Genomic DNA, 12,747 nt, shown 5'->3' on the forward strand with positions numbered 1-12,747 from the left:
CTCTAGGGGAGCAAAAAGGGCCCTTTCTCTAATGGGAACTAGCCTTCTCAGTGAGAGTAATCTAAAAACCATTATTATGCAGAACTATTTCCCATTACAAAAACGGCCCTCCAAATTGGAGAGGCAGAAAGGTTCTCTTGTCTAATGGGAACTAGCCTACTCACAATGAAGCATCTATTTCCCATTAGAGAAACGTCCCTCCAACTTGGAGAAGCAGAAAGGTCCCCTCGTCTAATGGTAAATAGACTACTCACACAGAAGCATTTATTTCCCATTAGAGAAATGACCCCCCAACCTGGAGAGGCAGAACGTCATATTGTCTAATGGGAACTAGCCTACTCACACTGAAGCATCTATTTCCCATTAGAGAAATTGGCCTCCAACCTGTAGAAGCAGAAAATTCCCCTTGTCTAATGGGAACAAGTCCTACTCACACTCAAGCATCTATTTCCCATTACAGAAACGGCCCTCCAAACTGGAGAGGCAGAAAGGTCCTCTTGTCTAATGGGAACTAGCCTACTCACACTGAAGCATCTATTTCTCATTAGAGAAACGGCCCTCCAACCTGGAGAAGCAGAAAGGTCCCCTCGTCTAATGGGAACAAGTCCTACTCACCCTGAAGCATCTATTTCCCATTACAGAAACAGCCCTCCAAACTGGAGAGGCAGAAAGGTCCTCTTGTCTAAAGGGAACTAGCCTACTCGTAAAGAAGCATCTATTTCCCATTAGAGAAACGGACCTCCAACTTGGAGAGGCAGAAGGGTCCACTCGTCTAATGGTAACTAGGCTACTCACACACAATATCTATTTCCCATTAGAGAAACGGCCCTCCAATCTGGAGAGGCAGAAAGGTCCTCTCGTCTAATGGGAAATAGCCTATTGACACTGAAGCATATATTTTCTATCGAGAAACGGCTCTCCAACCTGGAAAAGCAGAAAGGTCCTCTCGTCTAATGGGAACAAGTCCTACTCACACTCAAGCATCTATTTCCCATTAGAGAAACAGCCCTCCAACCTGGAGAAGCAGAAAGGTCCCCTCGTCTAATGGGAACAAGTCCTACTCACACTGAAGCATCTATTTCCCATTACAAAAACGGCCCTCCAATCTGGAGAGGCAGAAAGGTCCTCTCGTCTAATGGGAAATAGCCTATTGACACTGAAGCATATATTTTCTATTCGAGAAACGGCCCTCCAAACTGGAGAGGCAGAAAGGTCCTATTGTCTACAGGGAACTAGCCTACTCACAAAGAAGCATCTATTTCCCATTAGAGAAACGGCCCTCCAACTTGGAGAGGCAGAAGGGTCCACTCGTCTAATGGTAACTAGGCTACTCACACACAATATCTATTTCCCATTAGAGAAACGGCCCTCCAATCTGGAGAGGCAGAAAGGTCCTCTTGTTTAATGGGAAATAGCCTATTGACACTGAAGCATATATTTTCTATTCGAGAAACGGCTGTCCAACCTGGAGAAACAGAAAGGTCCTCTCGTCTAATGGGAACAAGTCTACTCACACTGAAGCATCTATTTCCCATTAGAGAAACGGCCCTCCAACCTACAGAGGCAGAAACATACCCTTGTCTAATGGGAACTAGCTTACTCACACTGAAGCATCTATTTACCATTACAGAAGCTGCCCTCCAACCTGCAGAGGCAGAAAGGTCTTCTCGTATAATGGGAACTAGCCCACTCACACTGAAGCATCTAGTTCCCATTACAGAAACAGCCCTCCAAACTGGAGAGGCAGAAAGGTCCTCTTGTCTAAAGGGATCTAGCCTGCTCACAAAGAAGCATCTATTTCCCATTAGAGAAACGGCCCTCCAACTTGGAGAGGCAGAAGGGTCCGCTTGTCTAATGGTAACTAGGCTACTCACACACAATATCTATTTCCCATTAGAGAAACGGCCCTCCAATCTGGAGAGGCAGAAAGGTCCTCTCGTCTAATGGGAAATAGCCTATTGACACTGAAATATATATTTTCTATTCGAGAAACGGCTCTCCAACCTGGAAAAGCAGAAAGGTCCTCTCGTCTAATGGGAACAAGTCCTACTCACACTGAAGCATCTATTTCCCATTAGAGAAACAGCCCTCCAACCTGGAGAAGCAGAAAGGTCCCCTCGTCTAATGGGAACAAGTCCTACTCACACTGAAGCATCTATTTCCCATTACAAAAACGGCCCTCCAATCTGGAGAGGCAGAAAGGTCCTCTCGTCTAATGGGAAATAGCCTATTGACACTGAAGCATATATTTTCTATTCGAGAAACGGCCCTCCAAACTGGAGAGGCAGAAATGTCCTCTTGTCTAAAGGGAACTAGCCTACTCACAAAGAAGCATCTATTTCCCATTAGAGAAACGGCCCTCCAACTTGGAGAGGCAGAAGGGTCCACTCGTCTAATGGTAACTAGGCTACTCACACACAATATCTATTTCCCATTAGAGAAACGGCCCTCCAATCTGGAGAGGCAGAAAGGTCCTCTCGTTTAATGGGAAATAGCCTATTGACACTGAAGCATATATTTTCTATTCGAGAAACGGCTGTCCAACCTGGAGAAACAGAAAGGTCCTCTCGTTTAATGGGAACAAGTCTACTCACACTGAAGCATCTATTTCCCATTAGAGAAACGGCCCTCCAACCTATAGAGGCAGAAACATACCCTTGTCTAATGGGAACTAGCTTACTCACACTGGAGCATCTATTTACCATTACAGAAGCTGCCCTCCAACCTGCAGAGGCAGAAAGATCTTCTCGTATAATGGGAACTAGCCTACTCACACTGATGCATCTAGTTCCCATTAGAGAAACAGCCCTCCAACCTGGAGAGGCAGAAAGGTCCTCTCATCTAATGTGAACTAGCCTACTCACATTGAAGTATCTATTTCCCATTAGAGAAACGGCCCTCCAAACTGGAGATGCAGAAATGTCCCCTTGTCTAATGGGATCTAGCCTACTCACACTGAAGCATCTATTTACCACTACAGAAGCGGCCCTCCAACCTGCAGAGGCAGAAAGGTCTTCCCGTATAATGGGAAGTAGCCTACTCACACTGAAGCATCTAGTTCCCATTAGAGAAACATCCCTCCATTCTGGAGAGGCAGAAAGGTCCTCTTGTCTAATGGGAACTAGCCCACTGACACTGAAGCATCTATTTCCCATTAGAGAAGCGGCCCTCCAACCTAGAGAGGCAGAAAGGTCCTCTCGTATAATGGGAACTAGCCTACTCACACTGAAGCATCTAGTTCCCATTAGAGAAAGGGCCCTCCAACCTGGAGAGGCAGAAAGGTACCCTTGTCTAATGGGAACTAGCCAACTCACACTTAAGCATCTATTTACCATTACAGAAGCGGCCCTCCAACCTGTAGAGGCAGAAAGGTTCTCTTGTATAATGGGAACTAGCCTACTCACACTGAAGCATCTAGTTCCCATTAGAGTAACGGCCCTCCATTCTGGAGAGGCAGAAAGGTCCTCACGTATAATGGGAACTAGCCTACTCACACTGAAGCATCTATTTCCCATTACAGAAACGGCCCTCCAAACTGGAGAGGCAGAAAGGTCCTCTTGTCTAATGGGAATTACCCGACTCACAATGAAACATCTATTTCCCATTAGGGAAACTGCCCTCCAAATTGGAGAGGCAGAAGGGTCCTCTCGTCTAATGGTAAATAGTCTACTCACACAGAAGCATCTATTTCCCATTAGAGGAACGGCCCTCCAACCTGGAGAGGCATAAACGTCATATTGTCTAATGGGAACTAGCCTATGTTAGGCAGAAACCTGTGCAGTTCCCTCTGGGACCACTGCAAAAGATTTAGGACTACAGGTGTTTGGCAGTAAACCCACTTGGTAGCAGTCTGTACCACACAGATTCACTTGGTAGCTGTGGCTGAGCAGTCAGACTTCCCTGAAGAAGAGTTAGGCAGTATACAGAGTATTCACAATAGGTCAAGAGGACACAGTAGAACAAGTAAACACTGACCAGGGCTTGGTGTAAAAGAGATATAATTATTTATTTAAAACCTCATCTAGAAAAACACACAGGCACTAATAGTAAGTAATTCAAAAACACGGTCACTAAAAGATACACACTCCCTTAAAAGAATATTAGACAAGTCTTAAGTAAAGCCCCACTTATTTTCAGACAGCGGTGAGCGCTTAACGTAGATGGCACTCCAATAACTCGTTTTAAAAAGGGAGAGAAAATCAGAGAATAAACTGAAACAGATCCCAACACTTTTTCATGAGCACACAAGAGAGGAAGGCAAAGTAAAACCGTGAATTCAGAGTCAGTAGGCCGGATCCGCTTTAAGAGGATCCAAACGAAATGTGTCCTAGGTCAGACGGTTGCAGTGCACAATAGTCTTGTAGCGGTTCAAAAGGAGTTGGACCAAAGAAATGGACCAGTTAGAGGGTCAAGGCGGCCAGCCCAGTCCAGAAGGTTAAGGGGTTATTATTACCTTGTAGCAATCTTTAGAAAGGGAGGCCTGGTGGACACGGTACCTTAAAGTGGTGAGAATACTCCAGCGGGGGCGGTTGTTCCTGGCAGCGGATGCAAGTCGGTGCTTCGTCTGGGGGAAGAGAGGATCTCATCGGGGAGGAAGACAGGAGTCCGTTGCACTGCCAGGGAAGAAACCAGCCGCAGAGTTTCTCAGGTACAAGGAGCGGTCCGTTGATTCGCGGGTCACTGGTGACTGGCTATCCGGCCGCCGGGTTGCTTGGCACGGGCAGTTCGACCACAAACCGGTCTGGGGTGCGAAGGAAGAAGGTAAATTGGTTGTGCCCACCAGTCAGGGGAAGAAGCCTCTCCAGCCGGGAAGTGGTGAGTCGGTTCCGCAGGGCTCCACCGGTGGTGTCGTCGTGGTAGGTCGGCTCAGCTTCTCCCTCTTCGGATTCTCGGGTCCTGTGGTGACTTCTGAAGTTCCAGTCCCCAAAGCCCTGCTTTTATGCAGCATACCCCCATTCACTCAGCCTAGCTGTCAATCAAACATGCTAAGTGGTGAGCCGGCCGGCTCACCACTTGGGCCAATCACACAAGAGTGCGACTTGAGTTACCAAGGTAACTCAGTCCATGTTGCCTAAACCCCCTCCCACGCCCCCTGTGGTACCCAGACAGAGTGGCACCACTTTTGGAGGCTTCTGTGGAGAAGCACGCCAAAAAGTGGAACAAAGGGCTCGACTTGGGTTGGAGTCACAGAAGAGAACACAAACGCCATTTTAGAATCGAGTCCTGGCAAAAAATACCAACCGGCGAATTAATATTAATTAAATAAACCGGCGGTATGTTCGAGGCTATGAGAATTAAATAGTTAAAGTTGGTAGCCTCGAACAATGGGAAAATCCCATAGGGAAATATTCACGGTCGAATATAAAAAGTAGTTTCCACTGCCACCAGCCAAAACTCGATCAGGGGGGACGGAGACGTGCCCCCTCGACTAACAGACCCCGGGGCAATCGAATTGCCCCGACCAGTACGTCCACAATATGATGGTTTGTACTGGTTTCTGTTAGTAATTTGGGACTAGTAAAGCCAATGTAACGCTCACCTGATTCCCACAGAGACGCTGACCCGAACTGGACTGCTACCGTTTCTTCTATCGTGAGGCGCAGGGCCCGGAAGATGCTCTGGACGGGGCCTCCGAATTTGGATTGCCTGGCTTGTAGAGTAAGTTTTCTGCAGGTGGAAGAAAAGGGATTGATTACCAGCTGGGGTGGATATGTGTTCCCACCAATCTCCCGTTTCTCACTCTTCTTGACCCCCAACTTGTTTTCTGCGAGCTCTCACCTTAGGTATTGTAAAGATGAGCTCTCCATCCTGCTTCAGGTGCAGGGGTGCGTAGAATCCAGTTACGTCACTGGATGGGAAATAGTTGCGGACACTGTGTCCTTCGTCTCTCCTACGGTAGCCGTAAGTATGAGTGTCTTTTCTCCACAGGAGCCGGGGCCCAGAAACCTAAAGCTGGTGAGTCTCTCGGTGAGTATTTGTTCTCCGTGCTTAGTTAGTGCTCACCATGTATTCCTCTTATGCAGGTGCTGGGATGTTGCTGGCGTCGTAGCCGCGGTGGAGGAAGGTAAGTGAAAGAAAAGCGACTGCTTACTTCTAATGATTGTCTTTTTCTGCTTACAGGTGCCGAGATGCTGCCGGCGACACAGCCGCTGTCGCGCATGATGAGGCACATAAGTAAGTGGAAGAAATGTGGCCGCCTTAGAGCGGGCACCTCTAATGACTGTCTTTTTCTGTTTTTCAGGTGCCGAGATGCTGCCGGCGTCGTGGCCGCGGTGGAGTTCGGCGAGGCCACGGATGGGTAAGGCAAGGCGGCGCGGCTGCGAGCGTTTGAGAGCGCTGCTAATCTTGTACCTTTCCTTTGCAGGATCGTCAGAGGTAGGATTGCTGAGGCCGGATTCCGGTAAGTAATTTCTAATGCTCGCCTTCTCTTTTCTTGTCTGTTTGCAGGTGTTCCGGGTGCTGGCGGGCGTGTCAGGAGCCAGGATGCAGGAGCCGACTCGGTGAGCGTCCTGCTGCTGATGCAGAATAACGCGAAGCACGTGTATTCCATCGGGCGTGGTTTAAATAGCAGAGAAGTGCTTCAGGTGTGTGTTCTTCCACCGGCCCCACCCAGGTAAGAAAAGAGTTCCTGAATAGAGGAAATAGTTCCTCCCAGCCCTGATGGCTGGGGACTTCAGCCAGACTGGATTGTTCTGGGTAAGTATGCAGCATGGTCTGCCTCGAGTAAGTCCACCCAAGCATTATTACACAGCTTATTTGGCGCCGGGACTGAAGTCATTTATGAGCCTGGCGCCAAAGGCGCCAGGACACGGTCCAAAGGGCCCCTGTAGGGGTCTGCTGGGTCTGGAGATGTGGAAGAAGGGTCTGCTTCCGGGGCGCTGGGCCAGTCCTGGCTCCTCGGGAGTAGTGCTCATGACAGCACCCCCCCTCAAGGCCCCTCCCAAAATTGTCTTCCCCGGGGGTTTTGGTTTATCCGGAAAGGTTCGGTGAAATTTCTTGATTAGACGAGGAGCATGGACGTGGTCATAGGGTTCCCATGACCTCTCTTGAGGCCCGTAACCCTTCCAGTCAATCAGGTAGAACAGCTTTGATCTGATGATCTTAGAGTCCAAAATGTTTTTAATCTCGAATTCAGGTTCTCCATTCACTTGAATTGGTTCTGGAGGTTTGGTTAGTCTGGTTCCAGATTGCATGGGTTTCAAAAGCGATACGTGAAAAACAGGATGTATTCGCATATGAGCTGGCAATCCTAGTTTAACAGCCACTGGGTTTGTTATGGCCGAAACTGGATATGGCCCCAGATATTTGGGATTAAAAGTGCGAGGTCCTTTGAGTGATAAGTGTTTGGTGGACAACCAGACTTGGTTCCCAATCTGGTATTGAGGGGCCTCGCTTCGGTGTTGATCTGCTCCACTCTTGTACCTTTCTTTAGCTTGTTGTAAATGTGCAGCAGCTTCTTTGAAGGCTTTGGTAATAGCAGTGTGTAACTGATCCACGGCGGGTGTTCCAAGATCTTGAGGTGGATCGAGGTTGGAAGTTCGAGGATGAATTCCATACAAAGTGTAGAAGGGACTTTGCCCGGTTCCAGAGTGAACGGAATTATTGTATGCATACTCAGCTATCCAAAGGATGTCCTTCCAGTTGCTCTCTAACTGTTGTAGCATGCATCGTAAATATTGTTCGGGAGTCTGGTTAGTTCTTTCAGTTTGACCGTCGGTCTGGGGGTGATGGCTGGTTGAGAGTCTTACATCGATTTGAGCCAATTGACAGCAACTACGCCAAAAATGGGAAATAAACTGGCTTCCTCTATCTGAGATTAGTACCGATGGGAATCCGTGTAACCGGACAATGTTTTCAAGGAATTCTCTGGCTAGTACCGAAGCTGAGGGTAAGCCTTTTAATGGAATGAAGTGGGCCATCTTGGAAAACAATCCACAATAACGAGACTAGTGTTGTACCCGGAGCAGGAGGGTAAGTCTGTGATAAAATCCATAGAAAGGGTGTGCCAGGGAGACGGTGGAATGTCTAATGGTTGGAGAAGACCAGCCGGTCTTTTCCTTTGACCCTTTTTTTGAGCGCACACACCACAGGACATCACAAATTCTTTTATGTCTTTTCTCCACGAAGGCCACCAGAATTGTCTTCTCACTTTCTCTTCTGTTTTGGCAATGCCAGGGTGGCCCTCTATCAATGAATCGTGATAGCAGGAGATTATTTGCCTTTGCAAATCGGCGTGTGGTAGGAATAATCGTCCTCGGAAATAAGGCAAGTCATTGTTTAAAGTGAAATCCATTCCTTTTTGTAGCCAGTTCTGCAAGTCTGTTGGGTTCAGAAATTGTTTAACTTTTGCCTCAATGTCCTCGATAAATTGTGACGAAATCAGGCCCAAGATCCTTTGTTCAGGAATTATTGGTACAGGCTCTGGGTTGACAATGGTATCTCCCATTCCAATCCGGGAAAGAGCATCTGCTTTGCCATTTTTGCTGCCGGGGCGGTAAGTGATCACAAAGTCAAATTCGGCAAAGAACAGGGCCCAGCGGAGCTGTCGAGAGGATTGAGCCTTGGCGGTTTTCAGATACTGTAAATGCCGATGATCGGTAATCACCTGATGGTGTGTCTGGCCCCAAGGAGATAATGACGCCAGGCCTTAAAGGCGGATTTAATAGCTAACAGTTCCTTGTCTGTGATGGCGTAGTTAACTTCAGGCGCCGAGAATTTTCGAGACCAGAACGCCACGGGATGTAATTGGTTAGTCTCTGGGTCTCTTTGTGAGAGGACCGCTCCCATTGCTAAACTGGATGCGTCGGTTTCGACGATATAAGGGAGATCTGGGCGTGGGTGCTTCAGTATTGGCGCAGAAGTAAACTTGGCTTTTAGCTCTTGGAAGGCTTGTTCATCTTCTTCAGACCACTCAAAACGTTTATTCTTTCTTAAGAGAGCCGTGATGGGTTGTACCACTCGTGAAAACTCTGGAATGAATCTGCGATAAAAATTGGCAAAGCCTAACATGCTCTGAACGCCTTTTACAGAAGTAGGTGATGGCCATTTGAGAATAGCGTCCACCTTTCGCGAGTCCATGTAGACGCCTTTGGGTGTCAGGATAAAACCCAGAAATTCGACTTCAGTGGCATGGAAAACACATTTTTCAAGTTTGGCAAATAGCTTGTGTTGGCGAAGTTTTTCAAGTACTGTTCTAACATGATTTCGGTGATCTGCTTCCGAAGAGGAGTAAACAAGAATGTCATCTATGTAGACGACAACACAGACGTCAAGGAGCTCCCTGAGGACATCATTCATAAAATATTGAAAGGCGGCCGGTGCATTACATAGTCCGAAAGGCATCACTTGGTACTCAAATAACCCATATTTAGTGCGAAACGCCATCTTCCATTCATCGTCTTCCTTGATCCGTACCAAGTGATAAGCCCCCCGTAGGTCTAGTTTTGTATATATATGCAAGCATCCTTCACCTGGTCAAGGAGTTCCGGGATCAGAGGTAAAGGGTATCTGATTTTTACCGTTATCTGATTCAGAGCGCGGTAGTCTATACAGGTTCTGAGGTCACCTTCTTTTTTTGGCACGAAGAACAGAGCCGAGGATGCAGGGGTCTTCGATGGACGAATAAAACCATTGGCCAAGTACTGGTCCAGGTACTGTCGCAGGTGAAGGTTCTCGGGCTCAGTAAGGGCGTAGATCCTGCTGCAAGGAGGAGTTGCACCGGGTAGTAGATCTATCTGGCAATCGTATGACTTGTGGGGCGGTAAGGTGTTAGCCTGTTCCTTTTGGAAAACATCTTGAAACTCTCGATACTCTAGCGGTAATTGCAAACTTTCGGCCGTTACTGACGCTAGGCCAATGTCTGATCGTAAATAGCAGGTTTGTGCACACTCTGGGAACGTTATCGTCTTTGCTCGCCAATCAATCTGAGGATTGTGTTTTTCCAACCAAGGGATTCCCAGAATTATTTGAAATTGCGGAGCCTTGATCACGTCGAACACTATTACCTCCCGATGCCCGTCTTGGCCTAGTAATATCACTTCAGTAGTGGTATGGGTTACCGGCCCGGAGGCGATCTCAGTCCCATCCACAGTGGTGATGACATCTTTAACAGCTTTTGGGCAAAGAGGTAGGTTCATCCTGGAAGCCAACTCGCGGTCCACGTAATTTCCTACAGCTCCACTGTCCACGTATGCCTTAATTGCATGCAATCTTTCTGGCTGCTTCGGATTTACGAGGACCATTGGCATAATGAAGTGCGAGGTCAAAGAACTGGTTTTTAAGCTCGGCAAGCGGACCTCTACGCTTGTCGGGCAAGGTCGTTTCCCGACTCAGACTTTTCAGAATTCTTGTCGGAAGCTCCTACGGTCTTCTTAGGTAGTTTTACAGGGCAGTCTCGAAGGAAATGTCCCGAGTTCCCACAATAGAGACACAGTTGCATTTGCCGTCTTCTGTCACGCTCTTTCTGGGTTAAGGGGCCCTTTACAACCCCAATCTGCATAGGTTCGGTGCCATCGACACTTTTGGAGTTGCTCTGAGTCTTAGTGAAGATTCGGGTTTCAAACCTGGATCGATCCGCCTTCCTGTTTTGAAGCCTGTGATCTAATTGGACCACCAAATCAATATAATCCGAACAGTCCTGAGGTGGATTTACGACCTGGATCAAGACGTCTCTGAGTTTCGCCGCGCAGACCTCGGTGAAATAGCGTGATTCTTTTCTCCTCGGGCCATCCAGTTTCCACAACTAACCTATTGAAGGATGCAATGTAGGCTAAGAGATCCTGGTTGCCCTGTCGTAGGGAAAGGAGTTCATTGTCCAGGGCCTGCCCCTGGGAATGCCTTGCAAAAAGTCTTTCCATACTCGTCTGGAAGGCTTGGAAATTCCGAAAGATTGGATCATCTTGTGTAACCAGTGGAATTGACCAATCGGCGGCACTGCCGTTAAGATACGAAAGTACAAATGCTACCTTGGTCTGGTCATTCGGGAAGGCCGCGGGCCTGCAGAGAAAGTGCAATCGGCATTGATTTATGAACACTGCAAATCTTTTAGGGTCTCCAGCAAAACGTTCAGGTGGTGCCAGTGGCACATTTCCAGGTAGGTTGATTTGAACGGGATTGGTTGTAGTAACTGGGGTAAAATTCCCCCCTGGATTGGGCAGAGGGGTTTGCCCCGCTTGGCTCTGTAATAACTGTCTGGCAAGGTCGTCAGTTCGTTCCTTTGACACTATTAACTCTCTCCTGAGGGCGTTCGTCTCCTGGCGAGCAGCATGAACTTCAGCCCTTAATTCCCCCAGTAGCTGGGCCAGTTGATCTGTATCAGAAGTTTCCATAGCGCCTGGGTAGGAGATTATTGGTAGGCTTCGCGTTCTGTAACGCTCACCTGATTCCCACAGAGACGCTGACCCTAACTGGACTGCTACCGTTTCTTCCATCGTGAGGCGCAGGGCCCGGAAGATGCTCTGGACGGGGCCTCCGAATTTGGATTGCCTGGCTTGTAGAGTAAGTTTTCTGCAGGTGGAAGAAAAGGGATTGATTACCAGCTGGGGTGGATATGTGTTCCCACCAATCTCCCGTTTCTCACTCTTCTTGACCCCCAACTTGGTTTCTGCGAGCTCTCACCTTAGGTATTGTAAAGATGAGCTCTCCATCCTGCTTCAGGTGCAGGGGTGCGTAGAATCCAGTTACGTCACTGGATGGGAAATAGTTGTGGACACTGTGTCCTTCGTCTCTCCTACGGTAGCCGTAAGTATGAGTGTCTTTTCTCCACAGGAGCCGGGGCCCAGAAACCTAAAGCTGGTAAGTCTCTTGGTGAGTATTTGTTCTCCGTGCTTAGTTAGTGCTCACCATGTATTCCTCTTATGCAGGTGCTGGGATGTAGCTGGCGTCGTAGCCGCGGTGGAGGAAGGTAAGTGAAAGAAAAGCGACTGCTTACTTCTAATGTTGTCTTTTTCTGCTTACAGGTGCCGAGATGCTGCCGGTGACACAGCCGCTGTCACGCGTGATGAGGCACGTAAGTAAGTGGAAGAAATGTGGCCGCTTTAGAGCGGGCACCTCGAATGAATGTCTTTTTCTGTTTTTCAGGTGCCGAGATGCTGCCGGCGTCGTGGCCGCGGTGGAGTTCGGCGAGGCCACGGATGGGTAAGGCAAGGCGGCGCGGCTGCGAGTGTTTGAGAGCGCTGCTAATCTTGTACCTTTCCTTTGCAGGATCGTCGGAGGTAGGATTGCTGAGGCCGGATTCCGGTAAGTAATTTCTAATGCTCGCCTTCTCTTTTCTTGTCTGTTTGCAGGTGTTCCGGGTGCTGGCGGGCGCGTCAGGAGCCAGGATGCAGGAGCCGACTCGGTGAGCGTCCTGCTGCTGATGCAGAATAACACGAAGCACATGTATTCCATCGGGCGTGGTTTAAATAGCAGAGAAGTGCTTCAGGTGTGTGTTCTTCCACCGGCCCCACCCAGGTAAGAAAAGAGTTCCTGAATAGAGGAAATAGTTCCTCCCAGCCCTGATGGCTGGGGACGTCAGCCAGACTGGATTGTTCTGGGTAAGTATGCAGCATGGTCTGCCTCAGGTAAGTCCACCCAAGCATTATTACACAGTTTATCAATAGGAGCCCGGCGCCTATGGCGCCGGGACTGAAGTCCTTTATGAGCCTGGCGCCAAAGGCGCCAGGACATGGGGCCTCATTCCGAGTACGGCGCTAACCAATGGCGCTATTAACGCCTTGGTTGACGCCGTACCCGGACCGGCAGCGCCTT

Source organism: Ambystoma mexicanum, chromosome 1q (genome assembly GCF_040938575.1).
Source record: "Ambystoma mexicanum isolate Mex_15411 chromosome 1q, UKY_AmexF1_1, whole genome shotgun sequence".
Classification (NCBI taxonomy): domain Eukaryota; kingdom Metazoa; phylum Chordata; class Amphibia; order Caudata; family Ambystomatidae; genus Ambystoma; species Ambystoma mexicanum.